Source organism: Ictidomys tridecemlineatus, chromosome Y (assembly GCF_052094955.1).
Source record: "Ictidomys tridecemlineatus isolate mIctTri1 chromosome Y, mIctTri1.hap1, whole genome shotgun sequence".
In the NCBI taxonomy this organism is placed as follows: domain Eukaryota; kingdom Metazoa; phylum Chordata; class Mammalia; order Rodentia; family Sciuridae; genus Ictidomys; species Ictidomys tridecemlineatus.
The window spans coordinates 8,793,021-8,806,061 of NC_135494.1; positions in this window are offsets into that span (position 1 = coordinate 8,793,021).

Sequence of the window (13,041 nt, forward strand, 5' to 3'; positions counted from 1 at the left end):
CGTTCACTCTCCTTAGTAGTGCCAGAAACATTAGCCAGCCAACTTTTGGCTCCTAGTAATTGAGCCAATGCAGAAATATCGACTGAAGCCCCCTTCTCATTGGAAATGAGCCATTGAAACCAGGACCAACCTGTTCCTGTAGAGGAGTTGGCATTGTTGTTAAAGTTGTAAACATATCTCTTCAGAGGGGGGGAACCTTTAGCAACTTGATGTTTCTCCCAAGAATCATCCTGACAAGGCGTAAATGTTGGGGGAAAACCAAAATTAGGGGTACAGTAGGGAGAGGCCTTGAAATGAGTGGCATAGCAAGTACTATTAGAAGAAGGAGGCATTGGGATTAATACCTCGGAGATAATAGCTAAAGTAGTTATGTTTAAAACAGAGTTAGTTGCGGGGGTCCCTGAGCCTGATTGCTTCCCTGAAACTACTTGGCTCAATACAGCACTGAGAATACTCCCTGAGACTCGACTGGACCGCAATGGGTCCTCCCAGTTAGTCAAATTTTTGGTCTTAAGGCTAATATAATTAGTGTTCCCAAGACTGAAACAAAAAACTCCTGCGAGATTAACTTGAGACTGGTTAAAAATATTTTCCATGTCCCCTCTAGGAGAGGTACAAGGAGCAGATATCTCACATGAGGTAGAAAAAAGAGTGGGGAGGACACTAGAATTACTATGAACTGGCATTGGCATTGGCCATGCCCGTGCCACTGCCCACCACTGCATTGGTGTCATCTGTACCGTTGGCACCAGCATCAGAGCCAGAGCACTCATCAGAATGAAGCTCCTCATCATGGGACTGTTGTGGCACCTCCTGCTGCCGGTTAGTAGATCTCGAGACTCTTCTTGTCAGGCGTTCAGGGATCCACAGCGGCTTCGTGCGATCCTGGGGAAAAACACATACAGATCCTCGTGCCCATGTCAGCATGGGGTCAGGGCCGTTCCATTGGCCCGTAAGAACATCCTTCCACTTAACATAGCCAGTCACAGAGGGCTGAGCGGACACATGTCTATCAGCCGCAGAGCGGCCATGAATATCCAAATTCAAAAAATTAATGGTAAAAAGAGCTAAGGACAGGTGTTCTTTAGGAGTGTGGTCAACTCCTATTCCCCCTTTTTGTTTTTCTAAGGTTTCTTTTAAGGTGCGGTGGGCACGTTCAACAATGCCTTGCCCTTGAGGATTGTAAGGCAACCCATGAGCAAGTTGTACTCCCATAGTAGAACAAAAAGATGTAAACTGTCTGTCAGTGTAAGCAGGTCCATTATCAGTCTTAAGGGATGCAGGTGCACCCCATGCTGCCCATGCCTCTAAGCAATGAGTAATAACATTACGTGCCTTTTCTCCCGATAAAGCAGAAGCATGAATAATTCCAGAGTATGTGTCAATAGAAACATGTACATATTTGAGGTTACCAAAGTCAGGCACGTGAGTTACGTCCATTTGCCAGACAACCAATGGCTTCAATGCTCGTGGGTTTACACCATAAGTAGGAGGATGAAGAAATGTGACACAATGGGGACATTGTAATACTATCTGACGAGCATCCGCTCTGGAGATGGAAAAACGTCTGCTCAGTGTCATAGCATTGACATGAAAGTTGTGATGAAACAATTTAGCTTTTTCTAAGGAGGAGGCCAAGCATACCAACTGGCTTCTAGTTGCCGAGTCAGCACAGGCATTACCCTGTGATAACGGGCCAGGAAGAGAGGTGTGAGCCCGAATGTGCATTGGATAGAAAGGGGCAGTACGGCTACGGATAAGCTGTTGAAGCTGATTAAAGTAAGCAGACACAGTATGGGTGTCACTAATAGCTCCTACAGCCTCCAGAATTTTGAGCGCCTGCACCACATAGATGGAGTCCAAAATGAGATTGAAAGGAAAAGAACACTGTTTAAAAACTTCAACGACAATTTGTAGTTCTACCCATTGTGGATTTCCAGGAGCAAATTGATGCTGGACAGGGGGAGAGTCATTAATCACATAAGCTCCCATTCCAGACTTAGAGCCATCAGTAAAAATGTTAACAGCCCCCGGAATTGGAGTGGGTGAAGTTACTTTAGGGAAAATGATGGGATGTTCTTTAACAAAATGGAGTAATGGATGAGAAGGGTAATGATTATCAATATTCCCTTGAAACGAGCAACATAGAATGGCCCAGTTGTCCAGAGTAGCACACAAAACATTAAGTTGAACTTTAGAATAGGGTATGATAAGAGAAGAAGGTGCTTGTCCAAAAAATTGAATGCTCTGTTGAATCCCTCTAAGTGCTAACGCTGCAACAGCATCAGGATAGTATTCTAAAGATTTTCCTGGGGATACATGTGGGTGGATCCATAGTAAAGGCCCATCTTGCCACAGTACTCCAGTAGGCTGCCACATAGTGGCAAGCACACATAACTGGAAAGGTTTATCACTCTGGAGCCTGCATAGAGTAGCATATTGTATAGCTTCTTCTACTTTTATAAGGGCCGCTCTGGCCTCTTTAGTGAGGGTACGAGGGGAAGTAAGATCGGGATCACCCTTAAGAATAGCATACAAAGGCTGGAGCACGATATTAGGAATATGTAAATAACCTCTTATCCAATTAATATCTCCCAACAGTTTTTGAAAATCATTTAGAGTCTGGAGATCTTGAGTTCTTATAGTAACTTTTTGTGGTTTTAACATGTCATATCCAATCGTCGCTCCCAAATACTTAATAGAATCCCCTGTTTGAACCTTCTCAGGTGCAATATGTAATCCATATTGAGCTAACAACTTCACCAAGTCTTTATAGGCCTCATTAACTGACTGCTCTAAATTGGCTGCCAATAATACATCATCCATATAATGAATAATCTTGATGGAAGGATATTGTTGTCTGAGAGGTGCGAGTGCCTTCCCTACATACATCTGACAAATCGTAGGACTGTTAGACATTCCCTGTGGTAAAACAACCCACTCAAACCTTTGATCTGGTTCCTCGTGTAATCACGAGGGTGAAGGGTGAAGGCAAAACGCTGTGAGTCTTTAGGATGCAAAGGAATAGAAAAGAAACAGTCTTTAATATCAATAGCAATGATATGCCAGCCCTGAGGAACAAAGGAAAGCAGCGGCAGCCCTCTTTGAATGGGCCCCATAAGTTGCATTTGAGCATTAACTGCTCGTAAATCATGCAGTAGGCACCACTTCCCTGATTTTTTCTTAATGACAAATATGGGAGTATTCCATAGAGAAGTAGAATGTTGAATGTGGCCCAAGTCAAGTTGTTCTTTAACTAGGTCATGGGCTGTTGCCAGTTTAGCCGAGGGAAGGGGCCACTGAGGCACCCAAACAGGCTCCTCAGTGAGCCAAGTTATGGGTATTTGTCTTTGCTGCATTGCTCAAAGACCAATTGCTTGATAAGGGGCATGGCTCTATCAGGATCTCCAAAAATCTTTCCAGCAGCATCCACCATCCTTTCTACAAAATCTGAAAAGGGTTATGAAGGGCCTTGTATAATTTTAGTCAGGTTACCAGACACCTCTCCTCTATTTGGAAGTGATTTCCATGCCCGAATGCAAATATTATTAATCTGGTCATATACTTGAGGAGGAAATCCTGTCTGTTGATTAGCAAATCTCCCTTGTCCCAAAAGCATGTCTTTGTCCCAATGGGGGTGTCCTGCTGCATGATTTTGGGCAGCCTGCTCTGCTGCGCCCTCTAGCACAAATGCTCTCCAGTCCAAATATTTGTCTGGGGAGACGCAAGCCCGAACGAGGCTAGCCCAATCAGAGGGAGTCATGCAATATCTAGACAGGTTTTCTATCTGAGTTAGTGTAAAGGCGGCATCGACCCCATAAGTGCGCACAGACTCCGCCAGGGTCTTTACAATCTTGAAATCCAAAGGCTCATGAAATCTTCCCCTATTATCATCCTGAAAAACTGGATAAGCAAGACCCATCTCAATGTTAACAGTCCTCCATGTTTGGGCGTGGAAACTTCGTCCCGAAACACCCCCGCTATACGGAGGCGGATCGGGAGGCTGCCCGTTCTTGAGCCCTTGCTTATCTCTGTTCCCTGTACCTAAACTCCCTAGCTGCTGGGACAGCGTTCTTAACTCCTCCTCCTCAGCGTCTTCTGCCTCTGACCCACTTTCGCATGGGGGCATGCGCAGCACACTGAGATCTGGATACAGTCTCCTCCCGTTCTCCACGCCCCGCAAACTCCCCTCTTCCTGAGACACTTCACTCTCTGTTGTTTCTGATTTTTCTTCATGCAATTGTTCTAAAACCTCCTGTTCTTTAACAAGCGCTTCTTGGCATCTGCCATCTGTAAGGCAACTACGGACCATCTTCCAGAGGGGTATCACCCCGCCCTCTAGCATGCCTTGCTCACGAGCAAAATCAAGGTCTTTGCCTAATTTATCCCAGCCGGGTGTAGTGAGGCTGCCTGAAAATGCAAACCACGATGCAGCTGTATCTACTCTCTGTAAAAATTTTTCTAAGGTGCGATGTTTCACCTCCAGTCCCTTGGAACGTAAGAGGCCATCTAGGGCCAGAAGAAGTGGACTTGAAGTCACGGCACCCATGACGCAACACAAGAAAACACAGAAATCGAAAGTGAAAGTACACAAAAACAAAACAAAAATACACAGAAAACAAAACGAAAATTCAGAGTGCAATTGCTATAAGATGTAGCGCCCTCTCTTTACAGAGGAGCTTCCCGCTTTTTAACAGCGGGTCCCACGTTACCTGGGACTTACCGGTGCACCTCCCTGACCGCTGAAAGTTCTGGTTCCTGGGTTTTTCTTTGTTTCTTTTTTCCCGGGTTTTGGCACCACTTGTCGCGACCCCCCTTTCCTGCAAGGACGACGCGACTCAGGAATCTTCCAATAATAATTGGATGCCCCTCCCAGCCTTAATAAAGCACCTCGAACCCCAATGCGAAGTTGTCACGTGGACCCTTCTCACAGGGTGCTAGAGAACGACACGCCAACTTTCTCTGATAAGGAGATGACAATACGCCAACTCTCTCTGATATGGAGTTGTCCTTCACAGACCACAGCGGAGCCAACGCCATCATGTAATGGCGACCACAGTCCGCAGGAACGGCTCACCACAGGGGTTAGTCCCAAATTGGTAGCTTCCTGTCATCAAAGGGAAAAAGAGGAATTCCACGCGGTCATCAACATCCTGTGTCCACAAAGATCTGGATAAAATATCATGAAAACTCAGTATGGAATTCTAAAAGTTAATGATATTCTGAAATTCACATGGAAATCAAGAATCCAAAAGATGAGATTCTGTAAACTAATATTTAGACAGTTGTTGAAGTAGAGATGTAGGGCTTGCAATCTTCAGGGAAAAGGTCTGTAAATGAGAAAGGCCCATGATAATGGAGAATTCCAAGTGCCCCATTTTATAATCAACATATGCAGGTATAATCTAAGTGATACAGGTAGGGCACTGGGAAAAGAGGCAGGTACAGAAGGTGAAGAATGCACCCAAAGAGGACTTTATGTCACCTTCATTGCCCCTGAAATTTCTAGACAAGGACCATAAGTTTGAAGTGTTTAGACCAGGAACATTAGCAAACCCTGGGAGCTTATAAAAATACAGAAGCTCAGGCCCACCCCTGGCACCTGAGTCATACACTCTGAGTTGAGGCCCAGAAGTCTGAGTTTGAGTGAGCTCTCCAATTGACTGTCATGCACCCTATTTGAGATACACTGTTCTAGTCTTGAAGAGATGGCCTGCGATGGAAGCATCAATTTTATTTTCTATGAAGACACCTGGGAATTGCAGAAACATACCAATAACTTTTCTCTTCTAAGCTCTTGACCCTTCACCCTAGTCTCTCTTAAAATCAAATATCCAGAATAATATATGGATATTATTTATACACACACACACACACACACACACACACACACACACACACTATGGAAAATTACTCAGCCTTAATGAAAAGTCAAATTAAGGCATTTGCCAGTAAATTGATAGAACTAGAGACACTAGGGACTGTCAAGTTAAGAAAAATTTGTCAGTCCCAAGAAACAAAGGCCAAATATTTTCTTTATATGTGGAATGGGGAGGAAAATGATGAATGGAGAGGAAAAAAACAGAAGTTTATTGGAGTGTATAAAGGGGAATGAAGATAAGGGAACAGCATGAGAATAGGAAAGATATTAGAATGAATTGGACATAACTTTCTTATGTTTATATATGAATACATGACCTGTAAAATTCCATACCATGTACAACCACATAAATTAGACCTAATTAGAATAGGTATATTGCATGTATGTATAATATCTCCAAATGTACTCTGCTGTCACATATATATATAAAGAAGAAATAAAAAGGAGTAAAAGGACCTGGAGGAGGGAAAGAAAGAGAAAAGGGAAACACTATGGAATGATATTGCTTATTTTTATAATAGATTTATATGTGAATATATAACAATAAATCTCATTGCTCTGTAAAACTATAATGCATTAACAAAAATTGGGAAAAGATTAAAAAGTGGGATAGTGGCATATGAACCTTATTGGCAAATCATAACTTGGTTGAATTCTCAATACCAAAAAAAATAATTACAAAAAATGTATATATACATATGCACACACACACTTATACAAAAGTTACTGTAAAAACATTTTTAATTACAAAAATCCCATGAGATAATCAGTAGATTCAGAAAAGCCTGTCCACAACACTAAGCACTCATTCATATTTAAAACACAAGAGGAACTAGTGACAGAAGGACATTTTTTCTTCAAAATTGTAAAAGCTGTATGTGAGAAACCAAATGCCAACATCAAACTGAATAAAAAAAGTTGAATTTTTTTTCTAAAACTAAAAACAAAACAAGGAAGTAAACTTTCACCACTCCTTGAATCCCTAGACAGAGCAAACAGGCAAGAGAAGAAGTCTAATTGAATACACATAGGAAAGAAGAAGTCCTGTTGCCTCTGTGTACTGATGACATGAATATTTTACTTAGATGATTTAAAATGCTCCATCAAAAAATTTATAATGTTGATAACAAATCTACCAAAGGAGATGATACAAGAACATAATACATAAATCAATTGCATTCTTATATTTCAAAAACAAACCTGCTTCAAAACAATTGGGGAGAATATTTTATTCACACAATCTTTAAAAATAAATACTTGGTAAAATATCTAACCTAGGAGATAAAAATCTTCAACAATGAAAATTATAAACTGGTAAATAGAAACAAGTTGAAAACAACCTTTAGAAGTGGAAATACTTTTAATGTTCTTAAATAAACAAAACTAGTATTATCTAAAGGTACATACTACCTTAAACAGTGAACAGACTCAGTACAATCCCAATCAAAATTTTAATGAGATCCTTCACAACACACAGACAAGACATATTTCTCAAATTCTTTTTGTCCCAGAAGTGAAATAAGTAGTCAAATGTATTCTGAACCAAAAGAGTGATGCTGAGAGCTTCACAGTACCAGATATCCAATTATGTCACAGAGCTTTATAAAAAAAGACATTTATGTTGGCACCAAAACATATTCTAAAGACTAATAGATTTCAGATCCACAAAGATACAGTGCCTGATTTGCAACAAAGGGGCTAAAAATATATATGTTGGAAAAAATAGAAACTTTTTTTTTACAAGTGCTGCTATAAAAACTGAATATTTGTATGTAGAAAAACATAAACCTTTATCTGTCTCACCCTGCAAAAAAGCTAAATCCAAGGGGATCAAAGACCTAGGAATTAAATCAGAAACTCTACAGTTGCTTAAAGAAAATGTAAGATCTACACTCCAAATTATTGACAAAATTATCAACTTCTTTACAAGACTTCTAAAGCACAAGAAATAAAACTAAGAGTAAATAAGTGAAATAAAATCAAATTTCAAAACTTTTGCACAACAAAGGAAACAAGAATGTAAACAGAGAGCCTACCAATATGAGAAAATATTTTTCATCTGAATCTCAGAAAATTAATGTACAGAATTAAAAAAAAAAGATTTACAAAATGAAATCCCCAATTACTAATTAGACACAAAATCTAAACAAGAAATTACTTAAAAGAAGAAATACAAGTGGCATATATATGTTCAACATCTCTAGGAATCAGGGAAATGCAAATCAAAACTATAAGGAAGACAAAGTCTGTTATTATTGTGCCATCACTCTTTTCCTATACTTCAGTAAAACTATTAAATTAAAAAAAAACTACATGGAGATTTTATCTCACTGCACTCAAAATACCAATTATCAAGAGTAATGTGGGGGATCCACATATCAGAGAGAACATTTAGGTGGAAAAGAATAATAAAGCTTATTGGATTAGACATAGTAGGAAAAAGGGAATGGAGGAAATCGGAATACGAAAAACAGAAAAATGAAACGAACATAACTTTTCTATTTTCTTCTATGAATAAACAACCTGGGTAACTCCACAGTATATATAGCACAAGAATGGAAAGTTATGGTCCATGTATGTATAATATGTCAAAATACACTTTGCTGAAAATAATTTTTTTCAAAAAGAATAATATATGGTGAAATTTACATTAATGCAGTGTTGATAGGACTGCAAATTAGTACAGCCGTCCTGTAAAACTGTATAAATATCTCTTTCAAAATTAGGAATACAACGACCATCTGACCTGGTTGTACCATTCTTTGGTAAATATCCAAATGTCTGAAATCAGTATACTATAGAAACACAGGTACATCAGTGCATGTAGCAACACAATTTTTAATAACCTAACTACAGCACCAGCTAACATACTCATCAACAGACTAATGAATAAAGAATACCTGGTGTATATACACAATAAAGTTTTACTTAGTCATTAAGAATTAAATGATGGCACTAGGTGGAAAATTGTTGAAATGAGAACACAACTCTAAGTGAAATAAGCCACACTCAGAAAGCCAAGGGTCGAATGTTTCCCCTCATATGTGAATACTTGACCACATAATGAAAAAGGGGAGAATCCAACACAAATAGCAGAGATATCTGTGGAAGGGGTTATAGGGAAGGCAGGGAGGACAGAGGGATGAAAAGTAGAATGAAACAAACCAAACTCTCTCTGTAAATCTAGGAATAAAGCAGGGTGAATTTAAATATTGTGTATGTCTATAATGCACTAATTTAAAAATTTATAAGTGAATAGAAGATACACCAAAAAGCCAGACTCATTTTTCTCCTTTTCACTCTTTCTATATTTTTTTACTTTTATTTCTTTTCTTTCTCCTCATAAACAATGCACCCTATGTTGTCTATAGATCAGCACTATTTTGAAATTGCAAATCTTTGTCTTCCTGATATCTTCTTCTTCTTTCCTCTTATTTACCACTATTTTTAACTTCTTTTACCACTGGTTAGTTTGTAAAATGTCAGACCCCACCACTAATTCTCTAGAAGCAATTAAAACACTGGAACTCATAGGTAAAACCAATTGTTTGAGTTTACAATGGACAAAATTCCTGATTAACTGCTATCTTTACTGATAGAAATTATTTATCCTACAATTTCTGTTTATGGTGTCAATCAACATTGTAGATGTCATAACAGGAACTAAGTACTTAATTTAATCCTATGTGTTATATGCATAGGTTTTTGCAGTTATTTGACTCCCCCTCATCTCTGAAGCACTGGAAACCTACAGGATAAAAGCTGGTAGAGTAAAAACCCCACTGCTTCAGGTCCATTTGTAGATACGGGTAGACACTTAAACAATAAAAGAGAGAGAGATAAAAACATCCAAAACAAAACAGAATAATTTAGCAATAGACTCCACTGATACTTCAGTACAGGAAATATCAAGGAATGAATTTAGAAAATTCATAGATAAGATGATCTAAAAGGTAAAAAAAATCATATTATATATATATATATATATATATATATGTGTGTGTGTGTGTGTGTGTGTGTGTGTGTGTGTGTGTGTGTTTGTGTGTGTGTGTGTATGTGTACATATATGCCAAATGCCTAATCTACAAAAAAAAAAAAAAAAAAAAGAAAGAAAACAGAATTTTAAAAGCAGCTAGAAAAGATGACTGGTCATATTTAGAAGTAAACAAAAATGATTTCAGCTGATTTTCCAAGCCAGACCCTTAAAAACTAGGAGAACTTGAAACAACATATAAAAAACTCTGAAAGATAATGGATGCTATCAAAATTAAATTTTAATAATAATTAAGAATATTTTTTAGAAATGTTATCTCACTATTCAATCAAGTAAATCAATTTTCTTTAACAAATCTGTTGATTACTTTGTATTTTCCTCACAAATAAAGAAGCTTTAGAAATACAAGGTAAACTAAGACAATGTCAAAACTTTCAGGAATATGCAGATGTGGGAACAAGTACTTTTTGCCAAATATGTAAATAATGTGTGACTAAATGGTATAGTTAGTTTTAACCCAAATTTTTCAAAAGCTGCACAAGGCCAGTTGCCTGTTGGGAACTGGTAACTGCTGCTAGTATAGGTTCACATATTCAAAAGAAAGTACTTAGCACTTACCATGATCCTGACTTCTGTAGTGTTACAATTGAAATTCTACTCTAAAACATTTTGCTGAGCAATAATATGTCTCCTAGAGAAATTTTGTAGTAAGTTTGTATAGAACATATTTTTATGAAGATATATGTATAAAAATATTTAAACGTTATAAATATAGTGTTCTGAATTAATCAATTTTTATTTAGCTGAATAATCTTTTTATACTTGAAAAAATATTTAACACTAGCATCAGTATATAAGAACATCCCCTAGCTAATTGTTGGTAATAGCTTCAATCATGTAACAAAATTATATCTCTCCAGAATAGACTTGAGGGTGGGGTATGTGACTTAGGTTGCAGAGCATTTACTAAGCATGAAAAGCATGTTCAATTCCCACCACCATGTGTATCAAAGAATAATAAAATCTTAAACTAAATATTTTATATAGATATTGTAAATATCAGATAAATTTAAAAATAAGACATATAAACCTTCATTATAGCAGGAATGCATCTATTAAACAAAATATGAAGAAGACAACACTAAAAGACATAGAGGCAAGTTTGATATTGTACTATATTTAAATAAAAATAAAAAATGTAAACCTGCCTTTGAAATTTGTAATTGAAAAAATGTTTATATTCCTAAATTTTGAAATATATTTCTGATTTTAAAGTGCTTTTTTAGATAACTTTAAACAGGTTTGTTTCCTACGTGAGAAATATGTATTTTTACACTTAAAATCACATATCATCTAGAGATTTAAAGGAACACAATTTGCTTATCAACATAGTCCTAAACATAGTCCTATAGATTATGAATTAATTAATGAAAATACAGACATTATGGTTCATGTTATCAATATTTATTTTGCAATTTTACTCCCTGCATCATTCAATTTTTTTTAAGGAATTAGAAAAACAATTCCTAACTTCATGGGATTTAGTAAACTAAAATTATACATTAGCATCGAATGAATCTTCAAATAAAATTCTTGTTAACATTAAAAGTTATATTAATTCCTTGTTAGAACTTTTTAGATAAAATTAGTATTTTTCTCTCTGCTTAATGTAAAATATTTTGCAACTTTCTTGTTCCATGTTTTCAACAATATTATTTGTGTATCTTCTATCTTTGCAAACTATTAATATAATCTTTATGCAAATTCATTTCTTTTTACATCTAAAATAATTAAATAATGAGACTTGAATGAAATTTTAAAATTTCTTAACTAATAAACAAAATGTCTTCTAATTATTTTTGAATTTTCCATTTTTGTTTTAATTTGTGCTTTCAATGTAAGATTATTGCATAAAGAAAATAAAGGTAACTCAAAACCCACTGAAATAAAGGGATATTATTATTATCATTATGATTATAATCATCATTATTATTCTTATCAGAGAGAAGAGCTCACTGGCAAAAAAATGTTAATACTTCAGAAGAGTTATAGAATGAGGAAGAAGTAAGGGTTTACATGTGCCAAAGAACATTTTTAAAAATCTCAAACGTTTGTGATATGAAATAACAGTACACAGTTATTTTTTCTCACAAATGTGCTTATTTTTTAACTGATTCAGAGATATGAATCCCCATGCCTCTTCCTTGTAACTCTTTATTCCCAGTTTTCAAATTGTGCTTTTCTCTGAGTTTGTAAACATGTAGTAAAACCACAGCTCACAAGTCAGAATGTCATCATACCTCTGCCAAACTGGAAATCCATGCAGTATTTCTGTGTTCTAGCATTGGGATAGAATTTTTTTCCAAGGAAAAGTAGTTATCATTATTGAGGCTTCTAACTGATTAGATTTGACTATATACATTAATGGGGCTTATATCCTTCATTAAAATAATCTGATTGTTGATATTAAGGATATCTTAAAAATGTCTTCACTTCAACATTTAAAGCACTACGTACCACACTTATGCAAGTTGACACAAATAATTTATTTCTTACAATTTGTAGCATATTAACCATAGTTATCTCAATTAATGAGTAGAGAAAAAACATGAAATAAACTTATAAATCCTAGTTTAGTGGGCACTTTTCAGTGGTTTATAATCTTCTCAAGTTTCTCAACTCCCTCCCACTCCCACACCTGCCTATTGATGTAAGAAAAGATAGAAGGGGCTGGAGTGATTCTCCAACCAGTACACTGTCACAAACTCTGACAAAATTGTTTTCTCTGTGGGCAGGCAGAGAAAAACAAATGACCTAAAAATCTCTCACAATTGTTTTTTTACCGTGAGCATATTCCACACAAGTGAATTTCTCTGCCTCTTTTGGAAGCATGAAATTTTTTCAGAGTTTTACCATTAATTTTGGAAAAGCTCCTGGAGCTACAACTCTGCATGAACAGTGAGACTGAATTATCAGGAATTTATTGCTCTCAAGCTATCTCACACAAAGCAGTGATGGGTCTCAATCATTCCTCAATTTATGCTCCAGCATCTTCTGTTTTTTGCAAGCTATGGTTCTATGTATTTGTCAACCTTTCCAGTTTTAAGAGCATCTCTTGGTCATAGAATCTCATTTCTGTGATGTATTTAAGAAGGCTTTTTGATTT